This window comes from Rhinolophus sinicus, chromosome 17 (genome assembly GCF_057876585.1).
Source record: "Rhinolophus sinicus isolate RSI-liver-muscle chromosome 17, RSI-T2T, whole genome shotgun sequence".
NCBI lineage: Eukaryota > Metazoa > Chordata > Mammalia > Chiroptera > Rhinolophidae > Rhinolophus > Rhinolophus sinicus.
In genome coordinates, this window is record NC_142517.1 from 209,066,112 (window position 1) to 209,091,535 (window position 25,424).

Consider the following 25,424-nt stretch of genomic DNA (forward strand, 5'->3'; position numbering starts at 1 on the left):
ATCACCATTATTTGTGACACATCGTGAGACCATTTGTCCCAATGTCCTCAGCTTGATGGTTAGGTCTATCTGCATCCGCTCTAGCATCAGTGATTGACAGCTGGAGGAGGAAGTCCAGATTCCTGCTAGGTGCCAGAAACAGGCCACCGCAAACCTGGAACGAGTCACACAGTAAACAAACCCGCATGGGCAATGTAAGAGGTTCCCGCACACAAGCGGAAGAGAGCAGCAGCCCCTTTACAAATGCTGTTGTGATGAGCAGCACTGGCCTGGAGCAGGAACTGCCCACATGTGGGAATGTCTAAGGCTGGCAGCCTTAGGGCTCCAGCAGCAGGCTCCCCCGGAGGTGAGGATTGGAGGAGCGCTGGCCGTGGGCCTGAGGCTGGGCAGGGGTGTGCGGTGTCACAGCTGGGGTGTCACCTGGACTTTCCTACTCTAAAATTATCTTCTTCTACATCCATCATTGTTGTTGCTTTTCCCCCCCTGTGGTCACTAGATGTCACTGCAGGAAAAAATCTGACCAGAAAGCAGATGCAAAGCAGAGAGATATTAATGTTTTGGATCCTAAGGAAGTGGTTGCCATGGCAACAGGGAGCGCGTGAAAGAACTTCCTTCTTAATAGACAGCATTGGTGATATTCAGGCAGTGCCCCAAACAGAAAATGTTGTCCAGAGCCAAAGCTCGTGTGTGGGGACTGAATGAACCAGCAGGAGAAAGGCAGGTGGGGGCAGGGAAAGAGAGGGGGTCTGGAGACAGGCAGGGAAGAGAGCAAAGGAGGAAGGGGAAGGGGAGACAGACAGACAGACAGCAGGCACAGCGTGAGTGCTCAGTAAAACTGTTGATTCCAGAGACACACGTCCGGGAGGACGGTTCTTCCCTTTAGATGTTCATTATTTTAATAAAGATGCACTTTACTGGCAAATTCTACCACAACTACAGAAATACTAAGAGCGGCACCTGGGAGACAGAGCATGTGCCCGCCGCTGAGTTCCCCACTAACAGGAAAACCAGCAGATTCTGAACCAAAACAAGGGGCGTGGAGTCGGGAGGGCCAGACACATCGGTCAGGGCTGACCTCCCGTTCCTGCTCATAGGCTTTGCACTTTCTCTCCACACCTTGCGAGAAGGAGGTGGGAGGATGGGAAGATAGAGGGGAGGATGGGAGAGAAGAAGCAAGAATGGGAGAGCAGGCAGGAAGATGGGAGAGAAGAGGGAGGCAGGGAAGCTGAGCGAGCCGGTCTTGGGATTGCCTTTCAGCACCAGCTAACTGATCCCAGGCCACCGGGAAGGAGCAGACCCAGATTTCGCTGCCTTGTGGCCACCACAGCCCTATGCAAAGCTGAACCAGGTGAGTCTGCTTCTCTCCTCCGCTCCACTCTGTCCCTTTCTCCTCCCTGTCTCCCATCTCCGGAGGTGCCAGTGTCCTTGAACTGCCCTCTGGCTTTTCAAAACATCCCCTCTGTGCCAAGCTTCTTTGCTGCCTCCTTCAGAGCTGGTTCCCTGGGTCCTGCTGACCTTTGGATACTGGAATATATTAGTTCATTAGAGCCCTGGAAATATAACATCAGGGGATATTAGCAGTTTAAAGGATAGCTTGTTATTCAAATGCATATCTAATTGCTAGAATGTCCTCAAGGGACAGAACCCAGGGCTACCCAAACCAGGCATAGTGACTTCAGCAAGGCCTTGGGTAGCATTTCCCATGAAACCCCTGTGCTACAGTGTGGGCCAGGCCAGCAGGGTGGGCCACGATCCCCACCCTGGGTGGACCGCCAATATAGGGGGTGATGCGACCAGCGAGAGGCCGATGCCTCCTGGAGGGTACGCAAGGAGACTTGCCAAAGGAAATCATATCCCTGGGAGATCAGGACAAATTACAAAAAGACAAAAGAGATATATTCCAAAGACAAAGACCCACACACAATTGAAGTCCAGACTGCCCAGCCAAGCCAGTGCTGTGTCTCAGTCACGTGACGGGCACGCAGGCGTGATGGGCAGTGGTGGTCTGTGAGAGACTGTAGGGACTGGCAGCAGACACGGGCTCCTCACAGTGGGCCAGGGCCCGGGCGCAGCATAGCCAGGCTCTGGACACGAGCTCTCAGGACACGAGCTCTCAGGACACGAGCTCTCAGGACACGAGCTCTCAGGACCAGCTGCCTGACCCCTGGGGGACCAACCCTTCTTTTCGCTTGTCTGCTATTTTCATTCTTCCCCAAAAAAGTGTTTTTCATTTGTACTATTTTTTAAGTACCAAAGCATTCTCTGGATATGTTTTGCACATAACAACAAGTTGGCTTCCACAATATTTCAAGTATCTGCTTTATCTCATGCTTTAATTATTACTAAATGTCTGTTAAATATATTGAGCCAAATGATACCTATTGGCTGCTATTAAGACGACATGTTTTAGGCTCTATTTCAGGCTTGCACACCTGATGAGAACATAGGGCTGCTCACGAGAGAGGCCCGCATTCTAGACATCAGGAGACTGCGTCTCGCAGTGTCAGGCCCTGGCTCGCCAGCTGTCACAGTTCAGGGGACCTTGGAAAGCGTAGCCAGGAGAGCTGGCTCCTACCTGTGGATTTGGGCTCTGCTGCCTCCCCAGCTCTCAGCAGGAACCTTTTCTCCCCAGAGCTGCTCACTGCCCCGACTCCTGCCATGAAAAATGGGGATACCCGTTCCCAATGACATGTGGCACATTTTCACTTGCATTTGCTGAGAAGAGGGGAAGGCTCACTGGATACTTAGCCCTATGAGGTCTTGGACCCAATTCCAGTGTGTGTGTGTGTGTGTGTGTGTGTGTGTGTGTGTGTGTGTGCAATTCTAGTACACCAGCAGGATGTCTGAGAATTCAACTCAATTTGACTCAATTCTGACACTATCCACCCAGTGACAGCATTTGATTTCACAGGTTGAGGGCTCAGTCCCACAAGACCGCCCTCCACTACTTCCCCAACCCTCACCTCCGAGCCACTTCAGAAGCCAATAGAGAGCCCAGGTCACCTGTTTCTGACCAACCAGTCTCTAAAGGCCCCCACCTTGGGTTCAGACAGCAGTTGTCAGACCAGGTTGTCTCCTGGGCTTCTGACTGACCAGTGTGGGCTAGGAAGACATTTTCCTCTATTCTTCTAGGTTCTTTCAGCTGACCTAAAAATTATTGACCTGAGACAGATTAGCAAGAGAAAATGACTAACTTTAATTACATATGCGTGTATGGGAACCTGCATACATGAGAGAGTCAGAGACCCCCACATCCATGAATGATTCAGCGACAGAAAGAAGACATGAGGTATAGATGACGTTCCAAGCTAAAGATGAGGCAAGGATCCTGGGGCTTCAGAAGGGAAGAAGGTCATTCATGGGACAAGATGGAGAGCAGACGTTCAGTCATTAGATGTGTGCCCTGCTCTATAGATAGGTCATAAAAAGTTATTTCTGGTGATAACTCTTATTATGGGCAAGGCCCCAATTTAAATTCTTTAAGGGAGCGGTATAAGTTTCCCATGAGCCCACAGGGTCTCAATCGCCTTCAGCTCAAAACAATCCACGTGCCAAAGAGGCACAGCTTGGAGGAGGACGGCCCTGAACCCCTTCGGTGGCTATAGATCAGATGTTCCCATGATCCCCTCGGATCACAGATCTCAGAGAAACACTGACTTACTAGAGCACAGGTTTATCATACAAGGACAGGCATAACTCAGCAGCAACCAGATGAAGGAGATACACAGGACAAGATATGGTGAAGGGGCGGAGCTTCTGCTCTTTCCGAGCTGGTCACTCTCTCGACACCTCATTGTGTTCCTCAACCCGGAAGTTCTCCGAACCCCATCCTTTTGGGTGTTTTATAGAGGCTCCATTACATAGTCAAGATTGATTAAACCTTTGGCCATTGGTGATTGATCCAACCTCTAGCCCCTCTCCCCACCTGGAAGGTCAGAAGGTGGGACTGAAAGTTCCAACCCTCTAACCATGTGGTCAATTCCCCTGGCAGTCAGACCCCATCCTTAGGTGCGTTCTAAAAGTCACCTCATCAATATAACAAAAGATACCTTTATTCTCTTATCACTTAGGAAACTCCAAGGATTTTAGGAGCTCTGTGCCAGAAATGGGATGAAGACCAAGCATATACTTCTTATTGTAAATCACCACATCACACAGCCAGATACCGTTCACGTTAAAGCAACATGTGCAAATCAGGAAAAGACGCCACGTTTTGGTTATTGGCAAATGCCAGTGTATTTGGCAAGGACTGCCTGGACACAGGTGCGAGATTCTCGAGCTTACGGTAGACTGTCCCTCCTTGGACTCAAGGCCTGGTGTGGGGCTGCCCCTCCCCAGCGTGGTGGGTGGGCAAGACGTGAAACCCCAGTACCCATGGTCAAGCAGCCCCTTTGTCCACAGCCCATGCAGACCTGTCCCCTTCACTGCCCCTTTCAGCAGACACTCTGCCCATGCACCTTGCTTACCTACGTCTGCTCACCTCTGAGATTCCACACCAGTGGTTCTCACAGTGAGGCCCAAGGACCCCTTGTGTGGCTGCATCTGACAGCTCGTTTGAAGCCAACAGTCTCAGGTCCTGCCTGTGCCCTGCGAGTCAGACTCTGCATATGAACATTAAAGTCTGAGAAACCCCAGTGTATACCAGGGGTTGGCAGACTGGCCCACGGGCTAAATCCATGGACGACCGCTTTCTGTATGGCCCACAAGCTAAGAATGGTCTTTACAGTTTTAAATGGTTGGTGCTATCAAGTGAATGCTTGTGTCCCCTCAAAATTCATATGTTGAGACTTAATGCCATGACATTAGGAGGTGGGGCCTTTGGAAGGTGATTAGGTCATGAGGGCAGAGCCTTTGTGAATGGGATCAGTGCCCTTAGAAAAGAGACCATACACAATGGAATAATATGCAGCCATAAAAAAGAAGGAAATCCAGCCATTTGCAATAGCATGGATGGACTTTGAGGAGATCATGCTAAGTGAAATAAGTCAGACAAAGACAAATACTGTATGATCTCACTTAAATGTGGACTCTAAAAGAAAAAAGAAAAAAAACCGAACTCACAGTAACAGAGACTAGAATGATGGTCAGTCACCAGAAGTAGGGGGTGGGGCGAATGGGTGAAGGTGGTCAAAAGACACAAACTTCCAGTTACAAGATGAACAAATTCCGGGGATGTAATATCCAGCACAGTGAACGTAGTTAACAATACAGTATTTTCTAGTTGAAAGTTCCTAAGACAGTTGATCTTAAAAGTTCTCATCGCAGGAAAAAAAATGTAACTATATGAAGTGGCAGATGTTAACACTGGTGGGTTTACATTGTTGTAATTACTTCAAAGTATATACGTTTATCAAATCACCTGCTGTACACCTGACAGTAATACAGTTGTAAGTCAATTATGTCTCAATAAAACTGGGTTACAAAACAAAACAAAAGAAAACAAACCCAGAAAGCCCAGCTTGTTATGTGAGGTTATAGTGAGAAGACAGCCATCGGTGAACCAAGAAGTGGGGTCTCCCCAGACCTTGCAGGGGCCTTGATCTTGGACTTCCAGCCTCTGACTGTGGTTGTTTATAAGCCATCTTGGCTGTGGTATTCTGTGATAGCAGACCAAACAGACTAAAACAGTTGGGAAATAAAAATCAAAAGAAATCAATAATATTTCATGACATACGAGAATTATATGAAAATCAAATTTCAACATCTATAAATGAAGTTTTATTGGAACACAGCCTACTCATTCCTTGGGGTATTTCTATGGCTGTTTTCACATCACAGTGGCAGAGGTGAGTCACTGTAACCGAGACCACTCGTGGCCCACAAAGCCTGAAATGTTTACTCTCTGGTCCTTTATAAGAAACATTGGCCAATAGTTGAGCTATAGGATTAGAACCCACATACTCATCTCACCAAATTTCCCATGATTTTGCACCACTTGTTCCCAGGAAAATGAAAAGATGGCCTTGCCCTTTGACCTCGTCACCCCATCTCATGGCTGTATGACTTCCGTCCCATGTCCTGTGCTCCCCCCTGCACCCCACCTTGGGTGGTGCAGACCTGAAGCCTTGGCTGGATTCCTATGCTGCCTGGATTTCTTCTTGGCTAAACTCTGATTGCAGCCCAGCCATCAGGACCACACAGTCAGCGTGGGACTGGGCTCTTATTCTAGTGTTATTTGTTTTTCTGGATTGTTAATCGGAGTGTTTGGACCAGTCCATCTTAGTAACCCAGCATTAATGGAGCCGTTGGCACAGAAGGCACTCAATAAATTGTTTACTGAGTCAATGACTGAATTAATGGGCCATGTCATTTCTGGGTGCTCTTCACAACACCCAGTGCGGCTATGGGTAGAGAGTGTCTAACAGAAGGAGTAATAGATGGATTGATTTTCCTGCCAGGGGTCCAAAACGCCGTGTCTCTCTCAGGCACCCACTCGTTCTTCACAAAGATATTAAGCTTCGATGTTGTGCTGTTTTCTAGGGTTACGAAGATGAATTAAGATAGAAACCCCCCCTTCATCATCTTACAGATCAGTCAGAGAGGGAGGCATGTGCTGAAGGCAGCTTGGTGGGGGGGCTCCTTTCTGGAAAGGATCACGCGAAGATCTCTCCTTCCACCAGGCATCTCTGGGAGCCCTGTGTGCACAGAGAACACATCCGCTTCCAGACCGAGGGGTGTGGCAGGTACAGCTGCTGCCACCCTGCTTCACCTGCTATTCCTGGCACCAAGGTCCCAGCCATGGCTCAGGGTCATCAGAGCCACTTTGGAGGGCACGACAAGGGTTTGTCACTCAGCTGGCCTCAGGGCTCCACAGGTACAGATGTCTGTCTTGGTGGCTGCCTGAGCCCCCAGGATACCCAATGACATGTGGCCTGGAGCGGTGTGATATATGTCCTCCCCAACATGGTATAGCAGCTGTGCCAGGGTCCCAGTGTGTTATAGGGTACAATGACTGTTATGGGCTGAATTGTGTTCCTGAAAATTCATATGTTGAAGTCCTAACCTCCAGGACCTCAGAATGTGACCTTCTTTGGAGATAGGGTCACTGAAGGTGCAAATTAGTTAAGATGAGGTCATACTGGAGTAGAGTGGGCCCCTAATCCAATATAACTGATGTCCTTTTAAAAAGGGGAAATTTGGACCCAGAGACAGACATGCAGAAGGAAGATGATACAAAGACATAAAGAGAAGATTGTTATCTACAAGCCAAGGAGAAAGGCCTGGAACAGATTCTCCCTCAGCCTCAGAAGGAACCAACCCTGGTGATACCTTGATCTTGCACTTCCAGCCTCCAGACTGTGAAACAGTACATTTCTGTGTAAGCCTCACAGCCTGCGGTACCACGTCAGGGCAGCCCTAGCAGGCGAGTGCCAGGTATTGATCTTTGACAAACAGACAGCCGGATATTTCTCTAGCAAAATGGGTTTATTCAGGGACAACAAAGAATTACAATTCTAGACATGGGGTCTAATGCTGAACCAGGCACAAGTCCAGAGAAACAAAGGAGAGGAATGCTTTTTTATGGACTTGGAGGAGCGGTTGTAAACAAAGAGTTCATTGGAGAAAACTGAAAGTTTCAAGTATAGTAGCTTCTCATTGGCTGAGTTCTGGCAGTCTCCCATTGGCTGAGCTGTTACTGGGCAAAGAGGAATCTCTTCCTCCTACTGGGATAGTGTCACTTCCCATTGGAGATGCAAAGTACATCTCTTCCTGTTGGGGTCAGTGGTGTGGTTGAGTGACATGGGTGAGAGTTCTCTCTTCTCGCTCCCAGCTCCATTTTAAATGAGGTCTCTGTTTATTAATTTTCAGAAAGGACACAGCTCTACTTCCAGTCTTCTTTCCCCCAGGACCTTGGTTCAGGAGAGGGGCCACCATGGGATAATTAACATCCAGGATGCCGTCATCAGAATCCCCAGTCCTACTGACAACCAAGACTTTGTTATCAGGCAGCTTGTGCTGCCCGGCTCCTCCTCTCACGAGGAAGTCTCTTCCCACAGGCTCTCGGTTCCCCTCCGTCCACGGTCCCGGTCAGAAGCCCACCTGTTTGCCTGATCAGGAAGTTCATCTGATTCCCAGCAGAAGGAACAGTGTGAGGCCTTTCCCAGGATGGCCCTCAGCCTCATGCAAAGGCCACCCTGCTCTGACCAGCTGGCTCCACAGGCCAGACCCTGGGAATCGGGCTCCAGCCAGAGCTCTGCCCTGGCGTATGAGAAAGTAACACTGCGGTCACAGAAGCAGCACAGGCTGCAGCGTGGCTCAGAGCGGGGCCTGACGCCATGCCTCACAGAGGAGGGACACTCGGCAGGGAGACGTGTGCAAGACTGGAGTCAGGAGCCGACGTTCTTTGCCCTGAAAATGTAAGCACTGCCAAGAGCAGCCTGGCAGGAACGGCAGTTACCTGGGAGCACATGGCATCTTTTCATGCTGTCACCTCTGCCTTTGCTTGGGACGTGTTTCTCCTTCTCACACGTGCATGCACACAGTACACTCACATGCTCCGACAACACACACCACACTCAGATACTCTCACAACACATACACTTTCACACATCACTGACATATACAACACACCACTTCACACACTACACACTTACACGCACCACACTCAGATACTCTCACACCACATGACACGCCCTCTACTCACACTCACACACATCACTCACATACACACTACACACACATGCCAGCCACCACATGCCACATGTACGTATACACACACACACACACACACACACACCTCACACACCTTTTCTCACCATCTGTCTGATAAACACTTCCTAATGTTAGTTCAAGAGTCACCCTGGGAAAAGCTCTTTGAAGAGGAGATTGAACAAACACGTTCACCTCTCTGAGTTTCTGCTTCATCTCCTGCGAACTGGCATAGTTTTCCCTGTATTCACCTATAAGGTTGTTATAAGGGTGAAATTAGATTTCGTACTGGACAATGCTCTCTACCTTGATATGCAAGCAAGGCGTGTCAGTGAAGATGATGATGGTGATGATGATGGTGATGATGATGGTGATGATGGTAGTTGATAGTGACGGTGTTGGTGGTGATGCTGATGGTGGTGATGCTGGTGGTGGTGATGCTGGTGGTGGTAGTGATGGTGGTGGTGGTGATGGTGGTAGTGATGGTGGTGGTGGTGATGGTGGTGGTGGTGATGGTTGTTGTGGTGATGGTGGTGGTGATGGTGACAGTGGTGATGGTGATGGTGGTGATGGTGGTGGTGGTGATGCTGGTGGTGGTGATGGTGGTGGTGGTGATGCTGGTGGTGGTGGTGATGCTGGTGGTGGTGATGGTGGTGGTGGTGATGCTGGTGGTGGTGATGGTGATGGTGGTGATGGTGGTGGTGGTTTTGGTGGTGGTGGTGGTGATGGTGGTTGTGGTGATGGTGATGGTGGTGATGGTGGTGGTTGTTTTGATGGTGGTGGTGATGGTGGTTGTGGTGATGGTGGTTGTGACGGTGATGACAGTGGTGATGATGGTGATGTAAAACTCCAGTGTATCGTAACTCCCAGGTTTGGGACCTCTTGGCTGGGCGACTATCTTATGCTGCCCTGGATACCACAGCCGAGAGGGTACTGGTTGGCAAATGTGGGAAAAGCAGCTCTATTTCCACATATTCATGTTCATCAGAGCAAAGAGGCCCCCTGCTCCCGGACCCTCTGTCTTTCAGTCAGAAGACTGTGCCCGGCACTTGAAGGAAGACTGAGAACTGCCTTGGCACCATCCACTGCTTGTGCTTCTGAAGGACGTCCTTCATTCGAGAGGTGAGTATCATAGGCCTTTCGCCCTCGTGGGCAAGGCCAAGTTTAGCTGCTTCTTGCAGCCCATGCAAATAATTCGTGGTGTGCTCCCCAGTGGGAAACTCAATTTAACCAGCACACATGGGAATTTTGTGTTCATTCTTGCGAATTAAAAAGTCATCAGCAGTCCTCTGTCTTAGTCATATGTCTTTACCTGTGTCCTAGAAATCTGAGACTTGTGACAAGAAAAATGCTGTCACTCAATCCCCAAAGGCCTCTGAAGGCAAATTCTCAAGGCCTCGGGGCCTTCCTCAGCAACTGTATTTTCCCAAGGGCATTGGATCTTTAAAGGTTATCACTTTTAGACTGAATATTTTCAGTTTATTGGAATAAAAGTGAACTTCAGCAATATTCCACATAGTTTGTTTTCTAAAGTAGATTGGATTGTAGAAGGAGAATCGGAAACAATGCCCGATGGCCCGAGCTGAGCCAGTAGTTAGGACAAACAGACATCAGTTAGAGCAAACAAATATCTCGCTTGAAGGGTGGGAAGGAAGTAGTGTCTCCCTCTGAACTAGCTCTCCCACCTGGGGCAGGACACTCACGAAATTGGTAGAAACCCTCTCCTACCACAAGCCCCAACCCTCAGGGCCCCTGAGGGCCCCTGTTAGCAATCCCGCTAATAATCTTCCAACCCTGTCTGTTGTAGCTGAAGCCTGGTCAACAGCATTTACTGCTAAGAATATTATTGAAAGTCCAACCAAGCAGTTCTTGCCAACTCCCAGGGTGAAAGTTGCAGGGAGTGGATGATTCTGAAAAGATTCTGGGCTTCTGTGTGCATGAACCGCACATGTCCAGTAAAGTCCAAGCATCAAGGGGAGTGCGGGCATCAAAACTCAGGTCCATCGGAAATGGCAGCTCTCTCCCCTCAGCCTGTTTGGGAGTGCCAGTGCATGGGCCCCCACGTATGGGCTCGGGGGGGGGGGCTGCCTTCCTCCTCTTTTGATCACAAATTCCTTCTCAGCAGTTTAGCAAGAGGTTACTGTCATTGCCTGGGGCTACTTATAAAGCCCCTGCAGTATCCCGTGGGGCAGGGATGGGGACTGCAGCCAGGAAACCGTGTCAGAAGAAAAGCCTCTGTAGTGTGCCCGGGGCTCCAGGGTGGTGGTGGAACTAGGCCATTGGTCAGCCTCCTGGCCTCAAGCTGTGAACACATTTTACCAAGGAAGATCGGTTACCTCTTCCCTACTCCACTGTCCCCAACGATCAACAGTCTAGGTCTTGCTATCTTTGGCATCAGCACATCTTTATGATGTTGAGCTCATTAGTTTATCAATCTGAGCCTCAATTTTCTTATCTGTCAAATGGGAATGATCCTCTTTTTGTAAGGACAGAGACTCATTTCCTTCCGTTACATCAGAAGATGTAAGGAGACCCTTAAAAATAAGAACGGCAAGGATCTTGAACATGTGGCCTTTGTGCCAAGACCCTGAATTGTGTTAGGCTCCGAGTGATAGCTTTAAGGGTCCAACAGCTGAAACAATGACCAACCAAGGGCTCTGGGGTGGTTACTCACAAGGAACTATCGACTCATCCCAACCGTACTGCATTAACACGACTCGGCTAATTTTCCTGTCTGTGTGTGTCTCTCTCCAGTCTGCAGTCCTAGAAAAGGCATTCTGATAAGATTGGGTAGCAGCCATTTTCTCTGTTTGGGCCTTTTTATATGAAGCTACATCATAGGGTGCTGGCCCAATTACAGGTTACCTGTCCTTGGGCCACGCACCTGTCCCTGGTCTAATCAGACTGTAGATGTGGCGCATGCTGTGCCTTCAGCAGAGAGCAAGCGTGTGGGCAGTGTTCCCCAAATACGCCCGGTTATAAGAACTGTGACACTTACTGGTGACAGGCCCAGGCCCCAGCAGTGGAGATTCTGGTTAAGGCTGCAGTGCTCAGAAAAATCGGAACATTTGACAAGTGCCTCCAAGAGATTCTCAACCCCCCACACGGGACAGGCTTCATATGTGAGCAGCGCGATCACACAGCACCCAGACTCAGGGGGCCTCGCGTTTGAGGTTAATACTCGAAGGGCTGCTGTCTTAAACTCCTTAACCATTTCCTCCTGGATTTAGTGTTTTGTACGTGAAGTCTGTTGGGACAGTGGAGTGTGATGAATTACCTACCAGGGCTGGTACTACTCAGGATTCTCGGTATATGCGTATGGATGGATGCAAATGGGAGAAAGGGTTCAGATCCAATTTCAGAGGCCTTTTCCTGCAAGCTGTCCACTCCCCCAAAAAATATCAGGGCTAAATTGTCCACACTCTCTGGGTGCAAGCTGTGCCTCCCTCCCCACAAAGAATTGCCAGCTACTTTACCAAAATGTGACTTGAACGTGTAGCTGATGCTTGGAAGGACAGACTGCCATCAGCTCTTACCGGAGAGCCTACAGTTTTAACAAGCTTAACAACTTGCAACTGGCGACCTCAAAGAAAAAGAAGGGACAGAACAATCGTTAGGAGCAGGAGGAGTGCTGAGATGAGGACGTGGAGCTCTGGGTGGAAGGTGTGGGGAAAGCAGCAGTGGTCCAACGCGAGGGATACTCTCCCTGAGCCCACGTGAGCTGGCCATAGCAGCCTCCAGAGAACCAGAATGGGTTGGAGCCCATGGGAGTCGGGTGAGGGGAGCCAGGAAACCCACCCAGCTGAGCACTACGTAAGCATTGGGAAGAACAGCTCACACATCACGTGGAAGGCTGTGTTGTATTTATTCTGGGCAACAAGTGTGTGCTTCAGTGGCTTTAAAAAAACAAGAAAAACAACAGCAAAGCAAAGCCAAACTCAAATCTTTGTAACCGTTCACCTTTGTCTTAAGGGGCCAGCAGTGGACACTTACCTGCTCAGAAGTTAATTTCAATGAGAAAGCTGCAGCTGTTTGTCTTGAATAAAAAGCTGAAATTATGAAATGACCCCTGACATTTGGTGTTAATGTTTGGTTTGAAGCCAATGAGCTGAAAACTATGAATTTATAAGTATCTGTAAGCAATGGACTCAGAGCTTCCATTAGTTCACTTTGCCAATTGAGGATTCCATTCTGTCAAAAGATTCCAGAGTGTTCCAAGGCTGTTTGAGTTGAATTCATTTTACATCATTTCCTTTGTCCACAAGGCAATGAGGTCACCTCTGCCAAGCCTTGCATCGTTTCCTTGTCTACTCTGGCAAAGAAAGGCTGATACATCTACATTTCCATGTGAAGGTCATTTAAGGAAAGAAATCATCCAGAGTTCTGCAGGGTCTCCAAGTGCCCACAGATTTCTTCCTGCTGAAGTGATGACGAGGTCTTTTCATCCTGATTCCAGCTTGTACCATGCTTACTTCAGGATTGGAAAGTTCACCCGCTTCCAGGCTTTTCTTCCAGAGCAGCAGCTTGACCAAAGCATCAAATTTTCTGGTAGCATCTGTATCTATTGCAGACCCTCGAGGTAAAGATGTATCTTCCTCCCAGGAATCCAAACTGTGGATGAACGTCATGTGATCCAATAGATTTTCCTGTCCTCTTTCTCTCAAGTAAAGATAAGTTGCCTAAATTTGTACTATGGGTCAGTCAACTAACTGCTCTGTCTCCCCAGAAGATGATGTAAATACATCCGGGTGGAGAAACTCCCAGCAGAAATTTTTGTTGCTGAAGAGGAAGAGAAGAAGAGGGGAAAGGAAAAGGAAAAGGAAAACAAATCTCCCCAACAAACTAAAAGCCAGCTTTCCTAGGACATGGATGGATAATTGGAAGATAATGATATAAAGTTGGATGCCTTTGGCCATAAATAAATTGGAAAGTTCCTTCAGGCTACACATTCAAGGTCTCTGGGAAAAGAGAGGGCACCAGCTTAGAAAGCTTAAAATTTTACTGATCAACACTGCTTGACACAGAAATATCTCTTACCTCAAGATGATTTGCAATTAGCATTCTTCCTAGTGGTGTAATAACTGCCTCAATTGGTTGCTAGGGAGACTAAGTAAGGTAAAGCTTGAGAAAGCCCCCATTTAAACGGGAATGTGTTATTCAATTTTAGGGATTGTTATTTTCAGAGTCATCAAATGAAATCTGATTTTCATAAAAAGTATTTATCAAGTTGCTACTAACATGCAAGATACATTAAATGCATGATTTATATTCATTTTTATAATGACCCTGCAAGGCAGGTATTGGTCCCATTGATTTTCTTACATCAAAATAACATAGCTTGTCTATAAGAGGTATATCTAATTGTTTAGAGTTTAGGAGAAATTTCCCATGCATACAAAGTAGCTCTAAATGCAATCCTTAAATACCATGAGAAGAACAAGAATGCATTTGGATTTAGCTGAACTTAGCAGACCTAAACCCAGAGTTGAGTATTAAAAATATACACGCTTGGGTGTTTATGGCATTGGAGCACTGGCTGGTTAGTAGACATTCGTTCTCTGGGAAGAAAAATACAGAGAGATAAGAGTGCAAGGTAAAAAAAGAGAGAAAGGGCACATTTCTCAGATTACCTCAGCTGCTAGATACCACCTTGCTAATTGTTGTTAATGAGAGGAAATTAGCTAGGTCTTCCCATGGGTTTTCTCAAACCACTTGTCTGGGCATCAGAAGAGAGGCTGAAAGTGGAGGAAGAGATGGGAAGATTTTGAGTGAAGCTATTCAACGGACAAAAGGTGCAAGATGACCTCTTCAGAGGAACCTCAGAGGAAGGTCTTTCTCCTGCCATCATTGATTCAGAACGTCCTAGGCTAAAAAGAAGATACATAGAGAAGAGAGAGAAAGCTAAATGAGAAAGTGTTACAGAGTAAAACCACAGGACTAAAGACGCAGAAAATGGAGCTTCTGGATCCACGGGTAGGCATGCTTTCCTAGGAGAGTTTACTTTCAGCAAGGTGCTATGACTATAAATGCTGAAGGATTTGGACAGACCCAAGCAGATTTGTTTACAAAAAACTAGCTCTTGGCTGTGTAGTGTGGACTGGGTGCTGTCCGAGGTGCTAGAGAAACAACAGTGGGTGGGACCCAGTGCCTGCCCTCATGCTGGTCCCAGTCTAACCGGAATGTCAAATAAGTGAGCACAGGTGACGAAGCTGAACAGTGTCCCAACAGGAAGATCAAAATCCCCAGGGCCTTGGGCAGCCCAGACTAGGCCTGACCACAGCAGCTATAGGGAAACAGAGGAAGCTGGGCCCTGGATCCTGCCAGATCCTCCCTTTAAAAGAGAAAGAGGTCCAAAGAAGAGATACAGGTAGACAATAAGCCCATGAGAAGGTGAGCTCAACATGACTCATCTTTAGGGAACGCAAATCAAAACTACAATGAGATGTCACCTCATGCCATATGGATGGTTACTATCGAAAAACAGAAAAAGTGCAGGCAAGAATGTGGAGAAATTGGAAGCCTTGTGTACCATGAGTGAAAATGCAAAATAGTGCAGTGCTGTGGAAAACACGAAGGAGGTTTCTCAGAAAATTAAAAAATAGAATTGCCAACGATACAGCAGTTCTACTTCTGGGTATAAATTCAAAAGAGTTGAAAGCAGGAACTTGAAGGGATATCTGTACACCCATCTTCATAGCCGCATTATTTACAATAGCCCCAAAATGAGAGTCCATTAATGGATGAATGAATAAACAAAATGTGACATATACATACAATGGAATATTTTTCACCTTTCAAAGGGAGGAAATCTTGACATGCTGCAACATGGATGAACACGGAGGACATTATGCTAAGTGACATAGGACAAATACTCTTAGGTTGGTGCAAAAGTAATTGCGGTTTTTGCAATTATTTTTAACCTTTGAAACCACAATTACTTTTGCACCAACCTAATATATGCTTCCACTTATATTGAAGTACTTAAAGTAGCCAAATGCATAGAGACAGAAAGTAGAAGGGTGGTTTCCTGGGGCCCCGGGGTCTGGGGAGCTGGTGTTTAATGGGTACACAGTTTCAGTTTTGCAAGATGAAAAGAATTCTGTGGATGGATGGAGGTGATGGTGGCACAACAATGTGAATATACTCAACGCCACTGAACTTGACACTTAAAAATGGTTTTTCTATGCTATACACCTGAGACTAATGTAATGTGGAATGTCAACCGTAATTGAAAAACACGTTTAAAAATTGTTAAATAGTTAGGATGGTAAGTTTTATGGTATGTGTGTTTTACCACAATAAAAAGAGAGGGAGGGAGGGAGGCGGATGCTACAAACTCAGAAGAGGATGCAGGACAAAGGTGTCCCTGCTCATGGCCTCTCTCCCCTTCTCCAAGGAGACACCCCCTCACTTGTGGGTTTGTGACCCTCCCGGGTACCACATTATGGTGACTGCTGTGGAGATTCCCATTAACCTCAAATTCAGGTGGATAAAAATGTCCCCCCAAGAAAGGTGGGCACACAGAGAGACTTATGGGGCCCCGGCCCCTCGGTAGAAATGTGGAACAAGGCAGTTCTGTGTGACAATAGCTCCTCTAGTCAGCTGAGGTTGAAGCATGGTGACGTCAGGGACTGGGGTCAGATGGCCGGTGACCCTTTCCTCCACCTCCTCATCCCTGCTGCTCGGGGTGGCTGGAGAGCGAGGACTTCGATTATTCAGAGGGAGAAATGAATCCTCTCACTATTATATTCCAGTAATAGCACGTCATGCTTTAGACAAGGCCCGTGGAACACTCCAGATTGCCACAGCGTGATTGTGTGTGGAGAAAGCCCATTTCGCTTCTCCCAGGCTAGAGACAGATATGTTTATTCACATTTGAAGGCCCGTCGCATAAAAATACAACCCATGGTGTCTTTCTCCTCACCCTCCACATGAAACCAAACCACACAATTGAAAGAAAAATGCAAAACGAGTATAGAAAATCCACCAGTGTGCTTATATTTTCCCATGACCACTGATGAGATGAGATTTGTTGCAAATTTTTTAAATTAATCTACTTTAATTTTAGGAAAGTTTTAGGTTGATAGAAAAATTTAGCAAAATGTACTGAGAGCTCCAGTATACCTTCCCATCCCCTCACACACACAGTTCCTTTGTTATTCACATCTCGCATTAGTGAGTTACATTCGTTACAATTCATGAACCAACTCTGGTGCATTGTTATTACTAACTAAAGTCCATAGCTTCTTTTAGGATTAACTCTTGGTGTTGTACATGCTGTGGGTTTGGCCAAATGGATTAACGTCGTGTATCCACCATCACAGTATCGTGCAGAATCATTGCACTGCCCTAAATATCTTCTGTGCTCCCCATGTTCATCCCCCCCCTCCTGCACCCCCGGCAACCATGAGCTTTATTCTGTCTCCCTGGTCTTGCCCTTTCCAAAATGTCAGAGTGGGAATGACACAGAATGAGACAGCCTTTTTAGTCTGGCTTCTTTCACTTAGCGATAGGAGTGTAAGCTTCCTCCGTGTCTTGCCGTGGCTTGATAACGCACTTCTTTTTTTAACGGAATTTCCGTTGTCTGGATGCACTACAGTTTGTTTATCTACTAAGGGACATTGTGATTGCTTCCAAATTTTGGCAATTATGAATAAAGCTGCTGTAAACATCTGTGTGCGGGTTTTTGTGTGGATGTAAGTTTTCAACTCATTTGGGTAAATAACTAGGGGCACAATCACTGGATTGTCTGATAAAACGGTTTTGCTTTGTGAGCAACCGGCAAACTGGTTTCGAGAGCGGCTGGACCATTTTGCATTCCCACCAGCCGTGGGTGAGAGTTCATGCTGCTCAGTCCCCTTGTGGTACCAAATGTTTATACCAAAAACATTTCAATCTGCTTTGGGGTGGCCTGACCCTGGCATGGCCTGCACTTGGGAGATTCTGCACTGATGGGGGTACACATTCTGTGGGCAATTTCTGTGTCATTTGGGACCACGTCCTGGTCCCTCTCGCTCTCCTGGTTTTGAATGCAGGCCCTCTGGTGGGTACTTGGCACCTGCCCCATCATTTGTGATATAAAGTAGCATTAGAGTCCACAGTAACACATGCCCCAAAGTAATTACAACAACGCATGTCCAGCTGTCCCAAAAGGTGGCCCAGAAGGAAATTGGTGTCATGAGTGGGTCTGACATAATGTATCGCTGGCTGTGCATGGTATGTCCTCCTCGGAATGAGCTCCCACTGCCGAGTTTAGGAAGGGCTCTCTGGGGCTCCAGTGTCCTTCCAGGGAGGGGCCGCTGGGCTCCAGAAAGGTATGGCTTTGTAGTGGCAAAGAGAATGTCCTCTGACAGGGTGGTTAGGAGACTTGGAGGGAATGAAAGTTGAGATTCTGCGAAAACTACAGATTTACCATTCTTCATAAATTATTACAGCCTTAGATGGTTCCAGTGTCACAGCGAAACCATGGACCAGCATCGCCATGTCGGTGGCTCCCAGAGCCGTAGGACCAGCCCTTCCTTCTGTCTGTCACAGAGCCTGGCTCCAAGGGGAGGGGCTGCAGTGCAGTCTCCGTGAAACAGAACCAATAGGATGTACAGAGAGAAACCTTGTAAAGAATTGGCTCACATGATTGTCAGGCTGGCAAGCCCGCAATCCACAGGGCAGGTGGGCAGGCTGGATGCCCAGGCAGGCTTTCTATGTGACAGTCTTGAGGCACAATTGCTTATTCTCTGGGAATCCTCAGTTTTTGCTCTAAAGGCCTCAACTGATTGGACGAGGCTTTCCCACATGTGGACGTGAACCTCCTTTGCTTGCAAGCCCTCCTGGCTTGTTCCTGGTCACTTGGTCACCTGCCAGCCCCGGGCAGTGAGTCTGATGCTCACGTTTCTGACCCCAGAGCCCCAGCCTCAGCTACTCAGCACATGATGGTCATTTTCAGGACTCAGTGTGCCAGGCCTTTGGCAACTTCCATCTTTACTTGTGATAGAACATGTGCGTTAAGCTGTCTCTCATGGTCAGCAGTGTTGCATCTAAACCATCTAAGAACAGGCAGGCAAGCACATTGACTTCCCGCCTAAAACACAGAAAGATGTGAATAACAGAACAGCCCAGTTTATCTCCTCAAATTCACTGATTAAAATAGGAATCTTTCATAATATCTATAAAATAAGTATTTCCTTCATTAGCAGGAGAATCCATACGTAAAATGTGGCCTCTACAATGGAATATGGTTCATCCATGAAAAAGAACGAAGGGCTGGCACAGGTTACAACGTGATGAACCTTGAAAACGTGACGCTAAACGAAAGAAGCCAGTTACAAAGGACTAGTTACTGCACGATTCCATTTATTCGAAATATCCAGAACAGGCAAATTCAAAGAGACAGATTAGAGTTTACCAGGAGGGAATGGGGCGTTCTCATTTAATGAGTTCTCATTTATAGAGTGTCTGCTGGAGGTAGCAAAAGTTTTGGAAATAGATATAGTGATGATGGTTATATAACATTGTGCCACTGAAATGTACACTTAAATTCGTTAAATTGGCAACTTTGACTATATATGTTTCCCTTGAAAACACAGGGGTTGGGGCACTGGTCCCCATGCAGTAAAAAGTCCACATATAACATTTCACTCCCCAAAAACTTAACAACTGCTGCCCTACTGTTAACTGAAAGCCTTACTGATAACATAAAGTCGATTAACATATATTTTGCATATGTATTACATACTGTATTGTCACAATAAAGTAAGATAGAAAAAAGAAAATGTTACTAAGAAAATCATAAGGAAGAAAAAATACATTTACAGTATTTTGTGAAAAACAACCCCACATATAAGGACCCATGTAGTTCAAACCCATGTTGTTTCAGAGTCAACTGTGTGTGTGTGTGTGTGTGTGTGTGTGTGTATTATATCTCAATAAAGCTGTTTTAAAAACAAATATCCTTGTTGTCATGTCAGCTGCATGAGAATGTTGCTGTTATTGGTTTCAGTCCTTTTAAAGGGAAAATAAAAAGATGGACTTGAAAGAAGGGCCTTCTGTGCCCCAGCGGCTCCAGGCATCGTCCTCTGATCCCTGGGTGGCCCATCTCCACCCCGCCAGGCCCACCCTCCCCGGATGCATTTCCAACCCCTGTGAGGCTGGGACCATCCAGCCATCCTGACCAGCCTCCCTGGGAGGGACCAGGCAGCCAACAGACACTCAGGCTGAACGAAGCAGCCTGGTGGGGCCAGGCTGTTTTATAAACACCGTTTCTTTTCAAAGTCGATTCTGTGGGTTGGACACAGCTGTGTGCATTCTTCCTGGGTCTTTCATTTCAAAGCTGCTCCATGCACTTTGATCTACAAAAGCCAAGTCTGCTGATGTGGGAGTTGTTCATTTTAATTAGCGATTTGCTACTCCATCCAATTTGTTCTAGATTTGTTCACTTTCAAGATGCCACTTGGGCACCTTCTCTATTTGAAGCAATGATGAAAGAATAACATGGTTACGTAACGTGGGGTCCAAGCATGTGTGACCAGCTGCTGCTTCTGACTTGCACTCTTTGTCTCCTTGCACAGGTCCCCGGGGGTCAGTAGAAACGTGTGTGCAATGGAAGAGAAAAAGCGTGCTGAGGACCGGAGAGTAATTTGCTATGTGCCCAGGCACGAGCCAAGCCCAACACGATCTTTTGTAGGGAAATCAGCTCTTAAAGGTCAGGTTTAGAGCAAGAATGACCTTCTACAACTCCACTCAACTTCCCCTCCTCCAAAAAGGTACTAAACCCAGCAGAGTCAGTCACTTTTCATGAAGATATTTACCCTGACGTGCTCATTCCAGGGACAGATATTCATTTCTGAAGAACTTAACAATTCTTGACACTCTAACATGTCTCCAACACAACACTCATGAAGATACACGCACACCATGTGTAGGGGCCCACACATCTGTGCACACACACAAATTATATTCCAATTTCTTCTTTAGTTCATTCAAGATTGTCCCTGATCCACAAACCACCTATCAATCACAAGACCACTGGAAGTGGAAGAGTCTCTACCAGCCAACCGCGCTTCTAATCCTGACAACGCACTATACAGCAGGTGGCATGAGGCCATTTGACACATGAAGATCTTCCTCTCAAAGAGGATGAAGAACTTGCTTGAGGCCACCAGGCTATCGGGCACTGGAGCAGGTATGTCGGGATCAAAAGCTCATGCTCTTTCCATGGAACCAAATGCTTTTCCAGTGACCCAGTGTGGGATGGAAAACCACACGAGAAGAAGTAGGAGTTACAGGAAGGTATACCAGCATCCACCATGCAACAACTGCTCTGCATAGAAATTAAAGTTCTGTTACTCTGTGCCGTGTCCCATCTCACAGGTGCAAAGCAAGCACACCTAGATCACTTGGGAAGATTGGTAATGCTCTGACGTCATCCCCTTATCATAGAGACCACTGTTTCATCATGGGAACAGACCCACAAACACGGACACCAGTAAATGGGAACAAAAACATTGCTTTCTGGGCTCTTGCAGACATCCTTGGCAAATGGACTGGCTGTGTCTGCTTGTCACATAGGTGATTACACACAACTGTGTGTGTGTGTGTGTGTGTGTGTGTGTATGCTATGTTGCTACCCATTGTCACACCTGTATGCCTGCTCCCACCATGCATCTGTTAGTTTGTAGATGCTGATAGTTTGGATATCGAGGACCTATGCCCAAACATAAGCCAGTTCTTGAAAGCAAGCACCTGTGAATACCTACCTGTTTGCATCTCCAACATTTAGGATACCTCCTCTCCTGAAGACATCAACAATGTGTGAAATTCAGCCTCCCCCACACTGAAATTTTACTTGGGGAGCTTGGTAAATGTGACGCCACGTCTCTGACAGCCACACAGTGGTAGACAAAGCCCTGAGACTGTGTATGAGGGTTCAGAGTTGAGCACTGGGGACCAGCGTGTACCTTGGACCTCAGCAGGGATATGCGGGCAGGTTCTGGAAACCTCCTCCCAAACCGCACACAAATGGTCTGGAAGGGGGGGAAACTGGGGCCGGGCCGGGATCTGGACCAGGAAGAGATTCTCATCTGAGACCAAAGACAGAGGGACAGCTGGAGCGAGACGAGGAAATCTAAGTAGGAAAGCAGGGGTATCTGATGCTTGGCTCTCTAAATAAGAAAAGCTTGAAATTTAATTTTTAGTTTTTTTTCAACTCTCCCCTCTCCATGAATGCCCCGTCCGACACCTGAGGGTGACCCGTGACCCTTTCCTCTCCCTCTCGAGGCTATGTCCATCTGTCATCTAGTTCTAACCCTTTGATGCCCTGCAAGCATCTCCCCCACCTCCCAGGGGGGTCCTTGGGAAGGAGGTGCTGGCTCAGGTCCCCTGAGGTGCAGACGTCAAGATGGGATTGGACAAGCGCGAGCGCTCCCGAGGGGGAATGCGCATCTGGGGTGGGGGGCAGCCTTAGACGCCACAGTCCTGCCACCTGTGAGGGACAGAGGAGCAAGGAGGTGTGGTCAAGCCCATGCGGAGTTCTCAAAGCCGTCACCCATTGGAAGCATCCAGTGGAAGGTAAAGGGGGTGGAGGCAGGACTGTCACACCTGTATTCCTGCTCCCGCCATGCATCTGTGAGTTTGTAGATGCTGACAGTTTGGATATCGAGGACCTATGCCCAAAGCTCAGCCAGTTCTTGAAAGCAAGAGCTGCCTATTGAATGTGATGGGGATGTGACACATGAATGGAAAGCAGGGAGGGACTCAGCCCGCAATGCAGACCCGGCAGGGGCTTGGGCAACGCAGCCGGGCACCCCAGGGTGGAGACCCCAGGCTTGAGGAGCTCTGCTCCAGGCTGACATGCCCAGGCCCCAGGGCTCGGGAAGGGCCTGGTCTCAGCTCCAAAGCTCAGCCTGGCATGGCTAAGAGCCAGCTCACTGCCCCCAGGGTCTGAAGGCAGGGAGATTTAAGCGACTGCCCCACCGAGCACTACTGTATAATCAGCTTTCCTTTCATCGCCATTAAGTTAAATGACTGCTTATTTCCTTTATGATAAAAAAAAGTTGAATATTTTTAGTGCCTATTTACAAATATTTATATTGCTTAAGCGAGTTTTCTCAAAATGAAATTCCAAGATCAAAATCAGGATCATTTTTGAGATTCTTGGGACATAGTTCTCATTTTTTTCACAACATGTGAACCACTTTGCACTTCACCCAGCAGAGCAGGCTTCGCTCCTTGGAAAAGGCCGGCTTAGGGCAGTGTAGTTAATAAGAAAAAGCCCAAAAAACAAAAAACCTTTCATCATGTTATTTATTTATTGCAACTTGAATGAGATCTTTCAACACAATGGAGATTGGACATTTTTTTCCAAATGTTGTTTTTTTAAAAAATTTGTTAATGTGTATTTTCTGAGAGGCAGAAGCCAAGGCAGAATTAGCCTTGTCAGAGAGTCACCTGTGTAACACCCAGGGAGGAAGATGAGGGGGGTGGGACAGGGCAGAACGTGACGGTTTGGCCTTGTGCGAGGAGATGGGAGGAAGGAAGGAAAGAAGGAAGGAAGGAAGGGAGGAAGGAAGGAAGGAAGGAAGGAAGGAAGGAAGGAAGGAAAGAAGGAAAGACAGAAGGAAGCATTTTTATTACGTGCTGGACAGTGTGCTAAGAACTTTATCTGAGTAGCTCATTTAATGCACACAACCAGCTTTCATTACAGATATTCTTATTAGCTCCAGCCTATACAAGAGGAATCTGAGGCTTCCAGGGGTTAAGTGACTACAAACACATCTAGACAGCAAGTGACAGCAGCAGAAAGGTGATCGGGCAGCTGTACCCCATCGTCCAGCCCAGGACAACTGCTCAGTTTCTAAATTCGAGGGCGTGTTCGTGAGCTCTGTGTTCTGTTCCGCTGATCTGCCTCCCCCAGAGCAGTGTAAGTTCCCAGTGACTAGCTGCAGGGCACATACCACTATCTAGTTGGGTGAGTCGCATCTTCCCTCCTCCTCTGCCTCCTCCTTTTCCAGTGTCTCCCTGAGTGGGCAGGAACTAAACTCCAGCTGGATGGGTTTAAACCACTGAAAGTTTGAAATGTGTCTTAGTTTCCCATGGCTGCCATAATAAAGCATCAACAACTGGGTGGTTTAAGACAACACAAATGTATTCTCTCACCAATGCGGAGGCCAGAAGTCTGAAATCCTGTTGTTGGCCAGGTCGCGGTCTCTCTGAAGACGCCCAGGGAGAGTCTGTTCCATGATCATCTCTTAGCTTCTGGTGTTGCTGGCAGTCCTTGGTGGTCCTTGATTTGTAGACACACTTTTCCCTTCTCTGCCTCTGTCCTCACAAGGTGTTTTCCCTCTCTGCCTCTTCTCCTCTTCCTATGAGGACACCAGTCACACTGGGTGAAGGCCCCACTTCACTCCAGTACAACCTCACCTTAACTAATTACATCAAGCAATGGCCCTTCTCCGCAGGCTGAGATGGGAAGGGGGACGCAGCGTGCATGGGTGGCTCAGCCCCCCCGGGCGTTCTTGTTCCCCTCGCTGTGCCTTAGAGACAACTTCTGTGTCTCTTTTCCCCTTTGTTCAGCAGGTGTGCTCAGACTCCATCTTGCCTTCTGGGGGTCCTGAGTAAGCAGACCCAAACCCTCCAGTGTTGTTGTCCTGAGGTGCCGAGGGAAGGCTGAGGGGAGAAGAAGCTGGACTCTGGTCTGAGATCCCAACTGATTTATTATGTCTGTGTATCTGAATTCTGTCAACCTTCAACTAGTTTGGGATTTGGGAGTGAGATAAAGTGGAGAGGTGGCTGGAAAGGATTGGCACGTGAGGGCCAGAATTTACGGGTGGAGAGAGGGAAGTTTCGGTGGGAACAGGCCAGTTGCTTTAAGCTTTCCTGCTGAGGGAAGCTCCGTGTGCAGAGGGGCAGATGTGGGCGGGTGGGTAACTCGCGAGGACTCCCATGGCCATCACCCTGACCTGACTCGCCCACGCCCAGCTGGGCCACAGCAGGCAGTGGAGAACCAGACAGTCTTTGTGGCCCCAGCCAAGCAGAACCCCGGACGTGGGTTCTTCAGGCACTAGTGGGCAGCTGCTTTCATTGGTTTTCTCCAGTTTCTAGCCAGCTCAGTGCTTGCACTAGGGGACACTTTTGTATCTTCTTCATCGTGTCATAGTTGTGTGGCCTTCTGCATTCACTCCGAGACCACAAATGTGCTAATTAGGATTCTCATTTTGGTTGGCGTGGTGGATCTTATTAACAAACAAATGGAGCTGTGCAAAGACCCACAAGGGAGAGGCAAGTGGAGGTGAAGTTCAATAATATTAACATAAAGGTAAAGGGCAAAATAATCCTGACATGAGACTTTTATCTGGTAAATCTAAGTGTGAGGAGGGATGACACAGACGCTGCCAAACCTAGGGTGGCAGTCACCGAAGCTTCAGGATGCGATGGGACTAAACAGGTAGAGATGAGTCCAGGCCCAGCCGTCTCCCGCACTGGGCCTTGGGTCTGCAGTTAAACACTGAGCAAAGATTTGTTTGGGGAAGAGCAGCTAGCAGGAGCGTGGGTCCTACCAGGCCACCAGGACACTTCAAAATCATCAATAGCTGCTGCTCTTCAGGAATCTGCTGAGGGCGAGTCTCCTGCCGAAATAAATGCTGAGAAGCAAGGAGAGCTAACCTCTAGGAGTTAGATTTCACTGGCCGGAGAAATTCTACAGCAAGAGGCAGCAGTAGCTGCCAGGGAGCCAGGACCTAAACAGCCCACCCTCAATGCAGCCCCAGGTGCCAGGAGTGCAGGGC

The 25,424-nt window shown here is 47.7% G+C and overlaps 1 long non-coding RNA gene across 2 annotated transcripts; it reads left to right on the top strand.

Annotated features, from left to right (window-relative positions):
* Positions 1-993: 993 nt before the first annotated feature.
* LOC141567596 (uncharacterized) lies at positions 994-21,657 on the top strand. 2 transcript variants are annotated; one of them, XR_016019682.1, is made up of 3 exons: positions 1,006-1,348; positions 9,520-9,771; positions 20,211-21,657. It is a non-coding gene; the product is annotated as an uncharacterized LOC141567596 (long non-coding RNA). The 2 variants fall into 2 exon arrangements; XR_012490392.2 differs by lacking the exons at positions 9,520-9,771; positions 20,211-21,657 and adding an exon at positions 4,071-6,285 and having other exon boundaries at positions 994-1,348.
* The last annotated feature ends 3,767 nt before the right edge of the window (positions 21,658-25,424 follow it).